The sequence below is a fragment of the Amblyraja radiata genome, chromosome 5 (assembly GCF_010909765.2).
Source record: "Amblyraja radiata isolate CabotCenter1 chromosome 5, sAmbRad1.1.pri, whole genome shotgun sequence".
Lineage (NCBI taxonomy): Eukaryota > Metazoa > Chordata > Chondrichthyes > Rajiformes > Rajidae > Amblyraja > Amblyraja radiata.
The window spans coordinates 40,862,831-40,879,965 of NC_045960.1; the positions used below are offsets into that span (position 1 = coordinate 40,862,831).

Here is a 17,135-nt window from a genome sequence, read left to right on the forward strand (position 1 = left end):
TTATTTACTTTAAGTTCAAGTTCAAGTTCAAATTTATTTGTCACATGCACCATAAGGTGCAGTGAAATGTAATGTACCATGCAGTGTTAAAAAAGGACACAATACACAACATATTTCAACATAGACATTCACCACAGCATTCTTCACTGTGGTGGAAGGCAATACAGTTCAGACAGTTCTCCTCCTCCTCCTCCCTTGATCACCCGTGATCATGGCCCTTCTTTAAGATGATTTGTCCCAGAACCATTAAACTATGTTGCAACCTGTATTGCAATTGTACTGCAACCTGATGTGTTCAGGTGACAATGGAGTTTACAATTATTCTGTCAGGTACCAGCTTTGATTATTGGAGCAGCCAATGGAGGAAATTTATAAATCATTGATTTTCATTGATAAAACATGTGGTTTATATAAAAAAACATTTAAAAAAACAAATATATCAGCTATAAAAAATATATTTCAAGAGAGCCAGCTAAGCAAAGAATGGTTGTGTGCAAGACTTCACAAAACAGTATTCTGATTAAATTCCAAGTAAAAGCATAAATCAGCAGAAAGAAGCTTATGCATTTTATAACTGGTATTCAAACCACGGGTAGAGATTCTGTCATGTAATTACTTCTGGGGATCTGTGCTTCTTATATTATGAAAAGATGTTGTACAATTGTAATAATATTTTTATATTACAATAGCAGGCATCACTGTTAACAATGATGATCAATGTATTCTGCAAAAACTGTCAATGATAAAGGACTCGTGTTCAGGAAGTAATCATGCAAGTAGCTTAAGAAATAATTAGTAACTGACAACATGGAACAATTTGGCTTGTTTACATCTCAGTTTTTTTTTTAAATTGTTAGCAAATGCAGCAGCTACTTCATTGGAATTTCCCCCGTGAGTTATACAGGCCTGGTGGAAGATTGGGCTGTAACTAGTCCTGTATCTCTCACTACTATTAACAATATCTTAATCAACCTTGGTTTTAGTTTTACTTCTGCTGAATTATGTAACTGTTTAAATGACTAGGGTGGAGGACGATGCAGGTGCTTGAGAATGGAGCTTTATACCCAAATAAGATAATAATGAGGAAGCTATCCTACTCATCAGTATATTCATAATCATATGATTATTCAACTGGCCTGTCCTCTTTGAAGAATGAATCTTTCATATAGATAGAAACCTGCATTGTAAGGACCGGCGGAGGATTTTCCAAGATTAGGTGCAACTGTACTTTCATGGGACCACTACAAGGATTATACCATGTTCCCATTCCAGAGGAAAACTATACCAACTGGAAAAGGCTTTACATCTTACATCTTCTTCCACCACTTTCTCCCATTATAATCTCCTACATTGTGACAGGTGGAAACACTTTGATCAGCCTATTTACCATTAGTGTCAAAGATCGCAATGTGCTGGAGTAACCTAGTGGGTCAGGCAGCATCTACTGAGTTACTCCAGCACTTTGTCTTCTTTTGTTTAAACCAGCGTCAGCAGTTAGACGCAAAGTGCTGGAGCAACGCGGCCGGTCGGGCAACATCGGAGGAAAATGATTAGTGACGTTTCATGACGGGACCCTTCTTCAGACTGTGGGGTGGGAGGGAGTTGGAAGAGCTGGAGATGAGAAAAGGCCAGGACAAAATAGGGATGGCAACAAATGACCTCAAGCAGAGTGGTGCCCTGATATGCAATTGCTGGCTTGGGAAGGTGTGATCCCAAGAGGGATACAATGTGTGAACTGTGGAACTGTTTAATGACTAGGGTGGAGGAAGATGCAAGAGGGAGAGGGGAAGAGAGCGTAAGTTGAAGTTTCTCGCCTCCAGCTCTTCCCCACCCCTCCCCCCCCACCCCCCTCATCCCCTATTTTCAGTCTGAAGAAGGGTCCTGGCCAAAAATGTCACCTATCCCTTTATCCAGAGATGCTGGCTATCTTTGGTATAAACCAGCATCCTCAGTTCTTCGTTTCAGCATCTGCGGTTCCTTGTTTCTTCAACTTTTGATGTTTATAATGAACCATAATTAGATTGCAAGTTATCTCATTCATCTATAAAGCAAGATGACACCAACGTGGATATTTTTGCCCATGAATGAATTCCTCAACATTTTAAGTCCTATCACAATAATTGCATTCTTGATTTGGCAGAGGAAAACTTTGCAAATATTTGTTTGTTTTTCTAAACACGTAAGAAAGAGATCCATTGTCTCTTCCATTTTCAGTGTTATTCCTTCAGTGAAATTGTTATCAGCTACCAATTATATGGAACATCCTGGCATTTAAAGAAGCCAGTGCAACAAACCGAAAATCAAACTGAATCCGAGCAAGTGATTCCAAACTACGAATCTCATCTCAACATTGTAAATCATTCATTTTTAGCAGTTTTGCTTCATGATATTTTCTGTAACCCTAGATGAAATAGCTGCTTGTAATCACTCCCAGATATCTTATAACCTCCGTTTTTAGAAAAACCAATCACATCAGTTTCATTTCATTTGTATGACTGAATATCCATATCATATGTAAATGCTGCTCATGTTCATTTGGTTTTGCAAGGCACGATTATAAATAATTTCATATTTATCTTTTTTGGCAGAAGACGAATGCAGTCAATGCCAAAGGATTTGGCTTCAAAATATAAAAGAATCAAGAGAATGAAACCATCCTGCAGCACACATCAGACTGCAATTTAATGTTTTCCCAATCAGAATGGAATTACTTAGTGAACAACAGGAGATACTAATTAGTACTACAACATTTGGTATCTCCTTACAATTGAAGTTCTTCTTAAAAAAAGCCAGAGATGAACCAAGACATTAAAACCACACAAAATAAAGCGAAAATTCAACTGAATTTTATTTCAAAAGCAGATTTCAATGAGAATCTTCATGCACAGGCTCTTGTGTTTTTGCAATGTTCGTACATTCGGTGTGCTAACATAACAATGCAGGAATTGGTGGATTTCATCCACGTTTGTATAATCTCGTGCCAATAAAAGAAATAGAGGCTCCAAATTCAAGAAGGTGGGATTATTGGGACACGTAACCATTTCATAAGCATTGGATACATTGCCATCAACACAAAGGAAAATTAAAATTAAGAAGGACCAGTGTAAATTGGTCATGTTGGTCAGTTTAGGTAAGTTGAGCCAAAGGGCATGTGCCATGCTGTGTGCAAGACTCTATGACTGAAAATTGTCTACCTCTCTTGGTTAGAGTTTTATTTTGGGTTTAGCAACTAAAGTTACATTTGTTAAAGTTGATGAAAAATTATATTAAATTCCAGAGCATTGAGATTAAACTTAAATGTATTTTTCCTTTTTTCCTTAAATTCAGGCTAAATGAATGTTTTAAAGTTTCAGTAATACCACTCTCAAGGGGTACTGGGTTGTGCATTGGCTAAGAACACTATTCATTCATCTTTTGGACCTAGGTTCAAATCCATCCTCAAGAAGTAAAATGAGATTCTTCCCTTGTGTTTGATGGCTGTTGAAGGTCTTAGGTTAAATGAATTTGGTCTGTCTCAATCTAGCTCCCAGTAGGTATGAAGCAACAGCACTTAAATGCCCAAAATTCAACAGTCTAGGTAACCTCAGTCACTGATGTGATGGGGATTAATGACTGCTGGGTGAAATGGTCCAGCTGATGTGGCCATGGAATGCTCTTTTAATCTTCAGGTTAAAACATTTTGCCAAGCCCTGTAAGAATTGAATCTAAAATAAGCCACAAATTGCTACCAGCCAATACAGTAAACAAATCTGGAATTAAATGATATGATCACCTATAGCAAATGAGAAACACATATCATTTTCTAATGCTAACACTACCCTAACTCTGCAACTACAAATGTGAAATTAAATGGATGCATTATGTATGTATCTTTCATAGCTTTAATCTTGCAGTATATGGCACTGTCTAACCCCATGAATTAAATGCAATTTTATTATTCCCTGTCATCCGCACTAAAAAATATTGTAGACATCCTTCGGTTTATGTGTATTGAAACCGATAATCTAGTTTCTATTATTGCCAGTAATGTGAAGGAATCAAATGTAATCAATTTTCTAACATTAGAGCAGGAACTTCACAATTACAATATTCGTAATCTATTTGGAGAAGGTTATGTAATAATTTATAGACTATATCCCAGTCATTTTAATTTGCCCACTATTTGTTAATAATTTGACCATATTATATATTGCAATTGCCAATGAATGTGATCTTCAATTAATCTATTTAAAACTTTGCTTGGACTATTCACTACTATTTAAAATTTAATGTTATGCATGTTATAATGTATTCCCAAAAAAGTATTGGTATTGGTTTATTATTGCCATATCTTCTGAGATACAGTGCAAAGCTTTGTCTGTGTGTTATCCAGTCAAACCGTAACGTACATGAGTACAATTAAGGCATGCATAGGTACCATCAGTAGTGCAAAGAAAATAATACTATAGTGCAGAATATAGTATTACAGCATTGTAGTGGAACAGTTACAGAAAAAAAAATTCAAGATCCGCTGTCAGGTAGGTTGGAAAATTGTGACTACACCCCAGACTGTGGGAGGGCCGTTCCGTGGTCTGATAACAGCGGTCAGGAAGCTGTTCCTGAATCTGATGGTACATGTTTTCAAGCCTTTGTATCTTCTCCCCAATGGGAGAGGGGAGGGGAGGGAATGACTGGGGTGAAAATGGTCCTTGATTATGTTGGCTGCTTTCCTGAGGCAGTGTGAAATGTAGATGGAGTCAATGGTGGGGAGGCTGGTCTGTGTGATGGACAGGGTTACCGCAACAATTTTCTGCAATTTCTTGTGGTCTTGGGCAGAGGAGCTGTGGCCAACACAAGCTGTGATGCATCCTGATAGGATGCTTTCTACTGCTCAGAGATGAATTTAGATATATTTGAAATTGAGATCCAACTTCAGTACATTGCTATAGGTATGCCACAACTTACAATTGGTTTACAGGAATTCCCATAATGCCATTTAACCATTAGACTCTAGATCGTAGATTTAAGTATCTTTTTCTCACAATATAGAATTGTATACCACTGTCTTCCCTTAGGACTGTACAGTACAATGGTGATTTTTTTCCAAATCCCTTCAATTTATGAAATTTTGCTTCATTGAATATTCTTCCGGAAAGAATCCCTTTCACAATTTGAGAAGTGGTTGTTTGCGGAAGCATTAATTTAGAAACTTCTACCTCTTTCCTCGGTAAATTTAATGAATAATTATATATCCTTCCTGACACAGTTAACTGTCTTAATATGTGGAATAATTCACAACATATATTTTCAGATGGAATAAAATATTCTGTTCCTGCAATGTGACTGTTAAAATTATGTGCTACAGTTTAACTGAGAGATTCAAGGGAGTTAGGAGTGGTTAATTGTCTTATGTGCTGGCATCAGAGTAATGCCAATCGTATTTGCTACAACTTGCCAGGCCTGTAAATGCTATGGATAAATATGCAACTATAATAATAAAGCAATAAATTAAACGATAATGCTAGGTACCTGTGATCTTGCAAATCCATAGTCCAACCTGTGCAACCAATGTAATGGTTTAAACAAGACCCAATGAAATTCTTACTTGCTGCAGCTTTATAGGTCTACAAGCCATATGGCATACAGGTAAATATTCAATAATGATAAGACAATAAATCAATAGCCATAATACTAGGTAACCATAATCGGGCAAAACCAAAGTGCATCCATTGCAATAGTGCAACCAAAGAACAGTCCATAGAAGATCATAGTTCTTGAACCTCGTGGTCATGTTTTTCAAGCTCCTGTACATTTTCATCTGTTATGGGAAAAGTGCCTCATCATTGAACTGACAGAACCATTTATTGGCCACTTTATTTAAATTCTCAATTAAAGAGCAGTGCAGTAGACTATGTATAGTCATCTATGCATTCATAGAATGGTGATCATACCATCACAAGCTACCAATAGACCTACCAGCACTGGCCTCTCTGAGATTATTTGCATCTGGCGCTGATTGTTCTGGTCTTTTCTGACCTTAAACTCTTCACAAGTCCCCACCAACCCACCACTCCCTATTTTCAGTAACAAGAAGGGTCCCGACCTGAAACGTCACCAATCATTCTTTTCCAAAGATGCTGCATAACCCGCTGAGTTATTGCAGCATTTTGTGTCAATCAAAGAAAAAATAACCTTGTTCTCTGTTGTGTCCTGTTGGCCCTATTGTTTAATAGTAGAACATTGGCTGGGAACAGGTCATTTGATTTTTCAGTACCTGGTCTTGATGAATTGGATAGGTGGAAGAAGGGATTGTGATGTTTCCCTGAGTAAACTTGTCTCTCAAGTGCCTGATCTTCTTATAAAAGGTAATGACAACTAGAATGGGGATGGGTGCTTATGTTCCCTAGTGATTTGAGTGCAAGATAATTGAGGATGGATGTTTATCTTCAATTGAGTGCGATATAATTGAGAGGAATTTGGGTGTTTCCGTAAATAACGGTACCAATCTGTGACATGGGTGGCCAAATTTGAAAGTTATTAAATCATAATGAAATACCACAGCATTAAAAATGGGCCTGCCTATGATCCTTTTGAGCTAATGTGTGATCAAAATGTGACTAAAATGTAATACTTTCAAAATTTAAAAAAAAACAAGAATTTGTATTTATTTACAAGAGATATAAGACATAGGCGACATTGTCTCATACTAGTTTCTAAGCTCCCTTACAAAATGTCGGCATGTAACCCACCACGAGGCCCGTAGTTCACGTCAAGGTCATTATAATCGTGTTGGTTATTATAAATCGCGACGAGTGCAAAAAAAGATATAGCAATGACGACGTCAAAAAAAGAGGGGGACTACAGAATGAGTCATCGATAAAATAGGTGAGCAAACTAGATTTTTATTTCATGAATTTAAGATCTATTCATTACTAGACTAAATGGGACCCGTTGGGTCCCAGCTTCACATGGGAGGGCTGGTCCCCCAACGCAATATTCCACCTCTCCACCAATTCCAATATATACACACACACACACACACACACACACACTCACACACACACACACACACACACACACACACACACACACACACACACACACACACACACACACACACACACACACACACACACACACACACACACACACACACACACACCCTCCACCTCACACACACACATACACTCACACACATACACTCACTCACACTCACACACACACACACACACACACATCCTCCTCCCTTTTTCCTTCCTTATCCCCCCCACCCCCCATCAGTCTGAAGAAGGGTTTTGGTCCGAAACGTCGCCTATTTCCTTCGCTCCATAGATGCTGCTGCACCCGCTGAGTTTCTCCAGCATTTTTGTGTATCTTCGATCTTCCAGCATCTGCAGTTCCTTCTTGAACACACATACTCACACACTGCTTCATGTCTGCTTCATGACCAATAACAACTGGTGCAACCCTGGAAATATCAAGATGCTTTCCCGTTCCTGCACGCCGGACCTGGAGCACCTGACGATCTCATGCCGCCCATTCTACCTTCCCCGGGAGTTCGGCTCAGTGATCGTCACAGCCGTCTACATTCCACCGCAGGCGGACACCGACATGGCCCTATTGGCCCTACACGATGTGCTATGTCGACATCAAAACAAGTACCCGGATGCGGCTATGGTGGTGGCTGGAGATTTTAATAAATCAAATCTCAAGAAGGTCCTGCCGAACTTCTACCAACACATCACGTGTGCCACCAGGGGGGAGGAAACTTTGGACCACTGCTACACACCGTTCAGGAAAGGCTACAAGGCCGTTTCACTCCCTCCTCTAGGAAAATCTGACCACGCTGCCATTTTCCTGTTGCCGGAGTATAAACAGAGGATAGTTCGTAAAGCGGTAGAGACGAGGGACGTAAAGCGGTGGTCCGACCAGTCAGAGGCCATGCTGCAAGATGCACTGAGTGATGTCGACTGGAATATGTTCGAAGCAAGTTCCAGTGACGTCAGTGAGTTCGCGGAAGCAGTCACGGACTTCATCGCAACAGTAACCGACAACATCGTCCCCACGGTAAGGGTAAGCACCTTTCCGAACCAAAAACCCTGGGTAGACAGGTCTGTTCATGTGGCCCTGAATGCTCGCACCGCTGCCTACAACTCGGGCCTGGCATCAGGAAACATGGACGTCTACAAGGCAGAGTCCTACCGACTGCGAAGGGCGGTGAAGGACGCAAAGAGAAGGTACAGAGACAAGATGGAGTTACAGATGGAGCAGCAGGACACCAGAAGCCTGTGGCAGGGGCTACGGATTGTAACCAACTACCGGAGCACCCCTCCCTCATCCGCAAGTGCCGGCACCTCCCTAGCTGATGACCTGAACTCCTTTTACGCTCGTTTCGAGAGGGGCAACACCACCCCAGGTCTGCCGACAATCGACAATACCACCAGCGGGCTGGCTACCGAAGCTGAAGGGAGGAATGTGCACACATTCTCGCTGTCCGAGCACGACGTGAGGAGGGCTCTGACACGGGCGAACACGAGGAAAGCTGCAGGCCCCGATGGCATCTCGGGGCGAGTACTCAAGTCCTGTGCTACGCAGCTAGCTCCAGTGCTCACTACATTATTCAACCTCTCCCTGGACAAGTCCGTGGTCCCTGCCTGCTTCAAAAAAATCCATCATTGTACCGGTGCCAAAAAATGCCTCCCCAGCCTGTCTGAATGACTACCGTCCGGTGGCCCTTACCTCGGTAGTCATGAAATGCTTTGAGAGGCTGGTGAAGAAACACATCTGCGCCTTCCTCCCTCGGAACATGGACCCGTTGCAGTTCGCATACCGTCCGAATAGATCCACGGACGATGCGGTCTCCCAGGTCTTGCACACCGCTCTCTCCCATCTGGACAGCCAGAAGGGGGGCTACGTGAGGCTGCTGTTCATAGACTACAGTTCAGCCTTCAACACGATAGTCCCCACCAGACTGGCCGGGAAGCTAATGGAATTGGGGCTCAACACCTCCCTGTGTGCCTGGGTCCTGGACTTTCTCACCGCCAGGCCCAAGGTAGTCAAGATGGGAGGGAATACATCGAAGTCCCTCACCCTGAGCACAGGATCGCCCCAGGGTTGCGTCCTCAACCCCCTATTGTACTCCCTGTACACACATGACTGTGTGGCTAGGTTCAGCTCCAACTCAATAATTAAGTTTGCTGATGACACTGTGGTGGTGGGCCTGATCTCAGACAACGACGAGAAGGCCTACCGGGAGGAGGTGGCTGGTCTAGCACTCTGGTGCCAGGATAACAGCCTCCTCTTGAACATCAGCTGATCATGGACTTTAGGAGGGCACATCATCCGAGGACGTACACTCCATTGAGGATAAATGGGGATCCTGTGGATAGGGTGAACTGTTTTAAATATCTGGGAGTCCACATCTCCGAGGATATGACATGGCCATCACACGCCTCAGCACTCGTGAGTAAGGCAAGGCAGCGCCTTTACCACCTCAGGCAATTGAGGAAATTCAGAGTGTCTCCGAGGATCCTCCAGTGCTTCTACGCAGTGGCAGTGGAAAGCATCTTGTCCGGGAACATTACTATCTGGTTTGGGAATTGCTCAGCCAAGGACAAGAAGGCTCTGCAGAGAGTAGTGCGTTCAGCCGAACGCACTATGGGAACTTCACTTGCCCCCCTGCAGGAACTAAACATCAGGAGGTGCAACTCCAGAGCCAACAATATCATGAGAGACCCCTTCCACCCCTGCAACGGACTGTTCCAGCTGCTACGGTCAGGCAAACGCCTCCATTGCCATGCGGTGAGAACAGAGAGGTTGAGAAGGAGTTTCTTCCCAGAGGCTATTCGGACTGCAAACGCCTATCTTACCAGAGACTAACTCTACTGAACGTTTTTCCTTCCATTATTTATTATGTAAAGGTATATGTGTGTTATGATTGTATTTATAGTTTGTTTGGTTGTTTGGTTGTTTGTCTTTTTGTACAAAAGTCCGTGAGCATTGCCACTTTCATTTCACTGCACATCTCGTATGTGTATGTGACAAATAAACTTGACTTGATTTGACTTGACTTGACACACTCACACACACACACACACACACACACACACACACACACACACACACACACACACACACACACACACACACACACACACACACACACACACACCCACACATACACTCACACGCACACTCACACACACACAAACACAGACACAAACACACATACACACACATACACACTCGCACACTCACATACACACTCACACTCACACACACACACACTCTCACACTCACATACTCAAACTCAAACTCACACTCACACTCACACACTCACACACCATATATATATGACAAACTTTCTTGAATCTACTCACACACACTCACACATACTCACTCACGCACACATACAATCACACAAACTCACACACACACTCACACACTCACACACATACACTCACACAAACACACACATACACACACTCACACACACATAGACTCACACACACACATACATACACTGACACACACATACACTGACACACACACACACATACACACTCGCACACTCACATACACACTCACACACTCACACTCACATACTCACACTCTCACTCACACTCATACTCACACACACTGACTCACACACCATATATATATGACAGTAAACTTTCTTGAATCTACTCACACGGCTAAGCGCGGCCTCTCCACTGTGGGGCTTCCGCAGTCAGCGGAACCTCCGCAATCAGCGTGACCTCTGCACTGACCGGAAATTACGCAATCAGCGCGACCTGTCCACTAAGCGGAAGTCACGAAATGAGCGGGACATTTGGACTAAACACAGTCGGACCTAATAAAGCATTTATTCCTTCCAAATACAGTCGGACCTAATAAAGCATTTATTCTTTCCAAACACAGTCGGACCTAATAAAGCACTTATTCTTTCCAAACACAATCGGACCTAATAAAGCATTGCAGCTTCAAGCACAGGCAGGGCAGCAGGCCAAACGACTCATGGCATTGTCATTTAATTTAATTTCATTTCCAATTAAGCCTTGCACTTTCAAGCACAGGCAGGGCAGCAGGCCAAACAACTCATGGCATTGTCATTTCATTTCCAATTTAGCATTGCACTTTCAAGTACAGGCAGGGCAGCAGGTCAAACAACTCATGGCATTGTCATTAAGGGCTAACAAATCATTTATTGCAAGTACATTGCAGATTCACAGTTCAGTTGATTCACAGCTTAGAATGACGGTCGTGGCCTCTTCCTCACGATCTTGCAGTGACTGACTGACTCACATCCAGGCATCTGGGGTTTTATAGTCCTGATACCCCCCCCCCGAAGGGGCGTTACCTTCATCACGGTGATTGACAGGCGAGAGGACCAATCAGCTGATCTCAAGGTTTTTTAAACACTCATAACTTTTTTATTTTTCATCAATAGGAAAAATCATCGGTGATGGCTCAGCGGAGGAGGACTGTGAGTAAGATGGCCAAAAATCACAGCGATATAGGGTAGTGTTTTAAAAAAAATCAATATACAGCGCAGACAGGAAGTGGTCAAGAGGAGACTTTTAATTATATAGATTATGTATTTCAGTGAAAAGCTTAAACACAAAAGATAAACTATAAAAAAGAAACAATAGACAATAGGCCATTCGGGCCTTTGAGCCAGCACATCCATTCACTGTGATCATGTCTGATCATCAACACTCAGTACCCCGTTCCAGCCTTTTCCCCATATCCCCTCACTCCACTATCTTTAAGAGCTCTATCCAACTCTCTCTTGAAAGCATACAGAGAATTGGCCTCCACTGCCTTCTGAGGCAGAGAATTCCACAGATTCACAACTCCCTGTGTGAAAAAGGTTTTCCTCATCTCTGTTTTAAATGGCTTACCCCTTATTCTTAAAATGTGGCCCCTGGTTCTGGACTCCCCCAACATCGGAACATGTTTCCTGCGCCTAGCATGTCCAAACCCTTAATAATCTTATATGTTTCAATAAGATCTCCTCTCATCCTTCTAAATTCCAGAGTATACAAACCCAGCCGCTCCATTCTATCAACATATCACAGTCGCGCCATCCCTGGAATTAACCTTGTGAACCTACGCTGCACTCCTTCAATAGCACGTTCCTCAAATTTGGAGACCAAAATTGCACACAATACTCCAGGTGTGGTCTCACTAAGGCCCTGTACAACTACAGAAGGACCTCCTTGCTCGTATACTCAACTCCTCTTGTTATGAAGGCCAACATGCCATTCGCTTTCTTCACTGCCTGCTGCACCTGCATGCTTACTTTCAGTGACTGATGTACAAGGACCCCCCAGATCTCGTTGTAGTTCCCCTTTTCCCAATTTGACACCATTCAGATAATAATCTGCCTTCCTGTTCTTGCCACCAAAGTGGATAACCTCACATTTATCCACATGAAACTGCATCTGCCATGCATCTGCCCACTAACCCAACCTGTCCAATTCACCCTGCATCCTCTTAGCATCTCCTCACAGTTCACACTGCCACCCAGCTTTGTGTCATCTGCAAATTTGCTAATGTTACTTGTAATTCCTTCATCTAAATCATTAATGTACATTGTAAATAGCTGCGGTCACAGCACCGAGCCTTGCGGTACCCCACTAGTCACTGCCTGCCATTTTGAAAAGGACCCGTTAATCCCTACTCTTTGTTTCCTGTCTGCCAACCAATTGTCTATCCATGTCAGCACTCTACCCCCAATACCATGTTCTCTAGTTTTGCCCACTGATCTCCTATGTGGGACCTTAGCAAATGCTTTCTGAATGTCCAGGTACACTACATCCACTGGCTCTCCCTTGTCCATTTTCCAAATTACATCCTCACAAAATTCCAGTCAAGCATGATTAGTCAAGTATGATTTCCCCTGCATAAATCCATGCTGGTTTTGACCGATCCTGCTATTGCTATCCAAATGTGCTGCTATTTCATCTTTTATAATTGACTCCAGCATCTTTACCACCATCGATGTCAGGCTAATTGGTCTATAATTCCCTATTTTCTCTCTCCTGCCTTTTTTAAAAAGTGGGATAACATTAGCTCCCCTCCAATCCACAGGAACATAGAAACATAGAAACATAGAAAATAGGTGCAGGGGTAGGCCATTCGGCCCTTCGAGCCTGCACCGCCATTCAATATGATCATGGCTGATCATCCAACTCAGTATTCTGTACCTGCCTTCTCTCCATACCCCCTGATCCCTTTAGCCACAAGGGCCACATCTAATTCCCTCTTAAATATAGCCAATGAACTGACCTCAACTACCTTCTGCGGCAGAAAATTCCAGAGATTCACCACTCTCTGTGTGAAAAAAGTTTTCCTCATCTCGGTCCTAAAAGATTTCCCCCTTATCCTTAAACTGTGACCCCTTGTTCTGGACTTCCCCAACATCGGGAACAATCTTCCTGCATCTAGCCTGTCCAACCCCTTAAGAATTTTGTAAGTTTCTATAAGATCCCCCCTCAATCTTCTAAATTCTAGCGAGTACAACCCGAGTCTATCCAGTCTTTCTTCATATGAAAGTCCTAACATCCCAGGAATCAGTCTGGTGAACCTTCTCTGTACTCCCTCTATGGCAAGAATGTCTTTCCTCAGATTAGGAGACCAAAACTGTACGCAATACTCCAGGTGTGGTCTCACCAAGACCCTGTACCTATACTCAAATCCTTTTGCTATGAATGCTAACATACCATTCGCCTTCTTCACTGCCTGCTGCACCTGCATGCCTACTTTTAATGACTGGTGTACCATGACACCCAGGTCTCGTTGCATCTCCCCCTTTCCTAATCGGCCATCATTCAGATAATAATCTACTTTCCTGTTTTTGCCACCAAAGTGGATAACCTCACATTTATCCACATTATACTGCATCTGCCATGCATTTGCCCATTCACCCAGCCTATCCAAGTCACCTTGCAGCCTCCTAGCATCCTCCTCACAGCTAACACTGCCCCCCAGCTTCGTATCATCCGCAAACTTGGTAATTTACTTGTAATTCCTTCATCTAAATCATTAATGTACATTGTAAATAGCTGCGGTCACAGCACCGAGCCTTGCGGTACCCCACTAGTCACTGCCTGCCATTTTGAAAAGGACCCGTTAATCCCTACTCTTTGTTTCCTGTCTGCCAACCAATTGTCTATCCATGTCAGCACTCTACCCCCAATACCATGTTCTCTAGTTTTGCCCACTGATCTCCTATGTGGGACCTTAGCAAATGCTTTCTGAATGTCCAGGTACACTACATCCACTGGCTCTCCCTTGTCCATTTCCAAATTACATCCTCACAAAATTCCAGTCAAGCATGATTAGTCAAGTATGATTTCCCCTGCATAAATCCATGCTGGTTTGACCGATCCTGCTATTGCTTTCCAAATGTGCTGCTATCCCATCTTTAATAACTGATTCTAGCAGTTTCCCCACTACCGACGTTAGACTAACTGGTCTGTAATTCCCCGTTTTCTCTCTCCCTCCCTTTTTAAAAAGTGGTGTTACATTAGCTACCCTCCAATCCTCAGGAACTACTCCAGAATCTAAAGAGTTTTGAAAAATTATCACTAATGCATCCACTATTTCTGAGGCTACTTCCTTAAGTACTCTGGGATGCAGCCTATCTGGCCCTGGGGATTTATCGGCCTTTAATCCATTCAATTTACCTAACACCACTTCCCGGCTAACCTGGATTTCACTCAGTTCCTCCATCTCATTTGACCCCCGGTCCCCTGCTATTTCCGGCAGATTATTTATGTCTTCCTTAGTGAAGACAGAACCAAAGTAGTTATTCAATTGGTCTGCCATGTCCTTGTTCCCCATGATCAATTCACCCGTTTCTGACTGCAAGGGACCTACATTTGTTTTAACTAATCTTTTTCTCTTCACATATCTATAAAAGCTTTTGCAGTCAGTTTTTATGTTCCCTGCCAGTTTTCTTTCATAATCTATTTTCCCTTTCCTAATTAAGCCCTTTGTCCTCCTCTGCTGGTCTCTGAATTTCTCCCAGTCCTCTGGTAGGCTGCTTTTTCTGGCTAATTTGTACGCTTCATCTTTTGTTTTGATACTATCCCTGATTTCCCTTGTTATCCACGGATGCACTACCTTCCCTGATTTATTTTTTTGCCAAACTGGGATGAACAATTGTAGTTGTTCATCAATGCAGTCTTTAAATGCCTTCCATTGCATATCCACCGTCAACCCATTAAGAATCAATCGCCAGTCTATCTTGGCCAGATGTGAATTTCCTTCAGTTCCTCCATCACCCTAGATCCTCTGGTCACTAGTACATCAGGGAGATTGTTTGTGTTCTCCTTAGTGAAAACGGATCAAATGTACCTGTTCAACTCGTCCGCCATTTCCTTGTTCCCCATAATAAATTCACCAGTTTCAATCTTCAAGGGTCCAACTTTGATCTTAACTAATCTTTTCCTCTTCACATACGTAAAGACGCTTTTACTATTCTCCATTATATTCTTGGCTTGCTTACCTTCGTACCTCATCTTTTCTCCCCGTATTGCCTTTTTAGTTATCTTCTATTGCTCTTTAAAAGTTTCCCAATCTTCCGGCTTCCTGCTCATCTTTGCTTTGTTATACTTCTTCTCTTTTATTTTTATACTGTCCCTGATTTCCCTTGTCAACCACAGTCACCCCTTAGTCCCATTGGAATCTTTCTTCCTCTTTGGAATGAACTGATCCTGCACCTTCTGTATTATACCCAGAAACACCTGCCATTGTTGTTCCACTGTCATCCCTGCTGGGGTATCTAGGGTATCATTCCAGTCAATGAATATAAAAACAGTTACTCTGCTTTTAATTCACACAATTCACATGTGACCAAATGGACACTGCAACTCACGTTGTGCTGTAAAAACCTGGGGCATCAGAAAACCATCTAATCGGGTGATAAATGATAAAAATCATAAGCATAATCAGAATTTGGCATATAGCGTAATTTAAAAGCAAAATTAATGTAATCTTTCTGTTATAAATTAGCCTAAGGATTTGATGAAACACTGCGTGAAAAATTATATTTTTCTTTGTAAAAACAGATTTATTCATTTTTTGCTTCATCTCATTATTTTGGCCATGATCTATACTACTTAAAATACAGGATATGAAACAATGGGAATATTACATACAAAACAGGAAAGTAACCTAGGATGTTTGGAGACTGTCAGTTTCACTACTGAGTGCTGTATTTACGGAAACACCAATGTACAGGCTTGGGGTTGAAGTGGTTTCTGGGATGAGCCCTTTGGAGATAGAAGGTCTGAGATGGTAGAACCAAGAAACAGATGGTGTTTTGTTGTTTTAATTTAGACATAAAAATAAGTAGATTTGTAAGTCCTGTGAGGCACCATCCCTTTTATGCAGCTAAAGTGGTCTGGAGATCTTCCAAATGTGGGTCTCATCACAATATTCCCAGGCCTGTGGCCAATTAAAAGGTTACATGTTTTCAAGTGAAAATTGTTTCCATAGTGTAAAGCTAAAGGGAAAAACCAATAAATGAAACACGTTTTTTGTTTTCAATATATTAAAAGCTCAATGAAAATGAAGAGCAAAGCATCCAAAACAGAAATATAATGTAAGTTTCTAAATGCATTCAATACAAGCAACTATATAGGAAATGGTACCATCAATGAATTGGCTCATTGGCATGATGTCAGAGCTGTAGGGTAAGTAGTAAATATGCTTGACTGGGTCTGCTCTGTTCCTAGAACAGAACACACAGACTGAATGTGGAATTTCTAAGAAGGGCAGAATATTGCAAGACACCAGCACCATAATATGCATGTATTTGAAATTAATGCTTTTGACCTTCACTTGAATTGAGATTTTTATGTGCAAAATTCATTTCTAACCATATATGCACTGTTCAGAATAATGGAAACCAATATCATAGACAAAATCCTAGACAATATATGCATTTTGTCTTGTGGAATACCCGGTGAATGATATTTCCATTGAAGCCACCACCTACAGTTATCAAAGAGACAGGGTAATAAAAAATCTTGATTCAGATGGTCGGAGGACTTGCACTGATTTATGGGCAGGAGCTTTTGTGCAACAAAATTACTGTAATTCTTCAAAGGTATAAATTAGTTTATTGAATAAATGTTTAATAT

The 17,135-nt window shown here is 41.9% G+C and overlaps 1 long non-coding RNA gene across 1 annotated transcript; it reads right to left on the reverse strand.

Moving 5' to 3' along the window:
* Positions 1-1,974: 1,974 nt before the first annotated feature.
* LOC116972819 lies at positions 1,975-15,787 on the reverse strand. The gene is made up of 3 exons (XR_004411895.1): positions 15,417-15,787; positions 11,963-11,972; positions 1,975-1,984 (listed from the first exon to the last, which is right to left on the reverse strand). It is a non-coding gene; the product is annotated as an uncharacterized LOC116972819 (long non-coding RNA).
* Between the last annotated feature and the right edge of the window lie 1,348 nt (positions 15,788-17,135).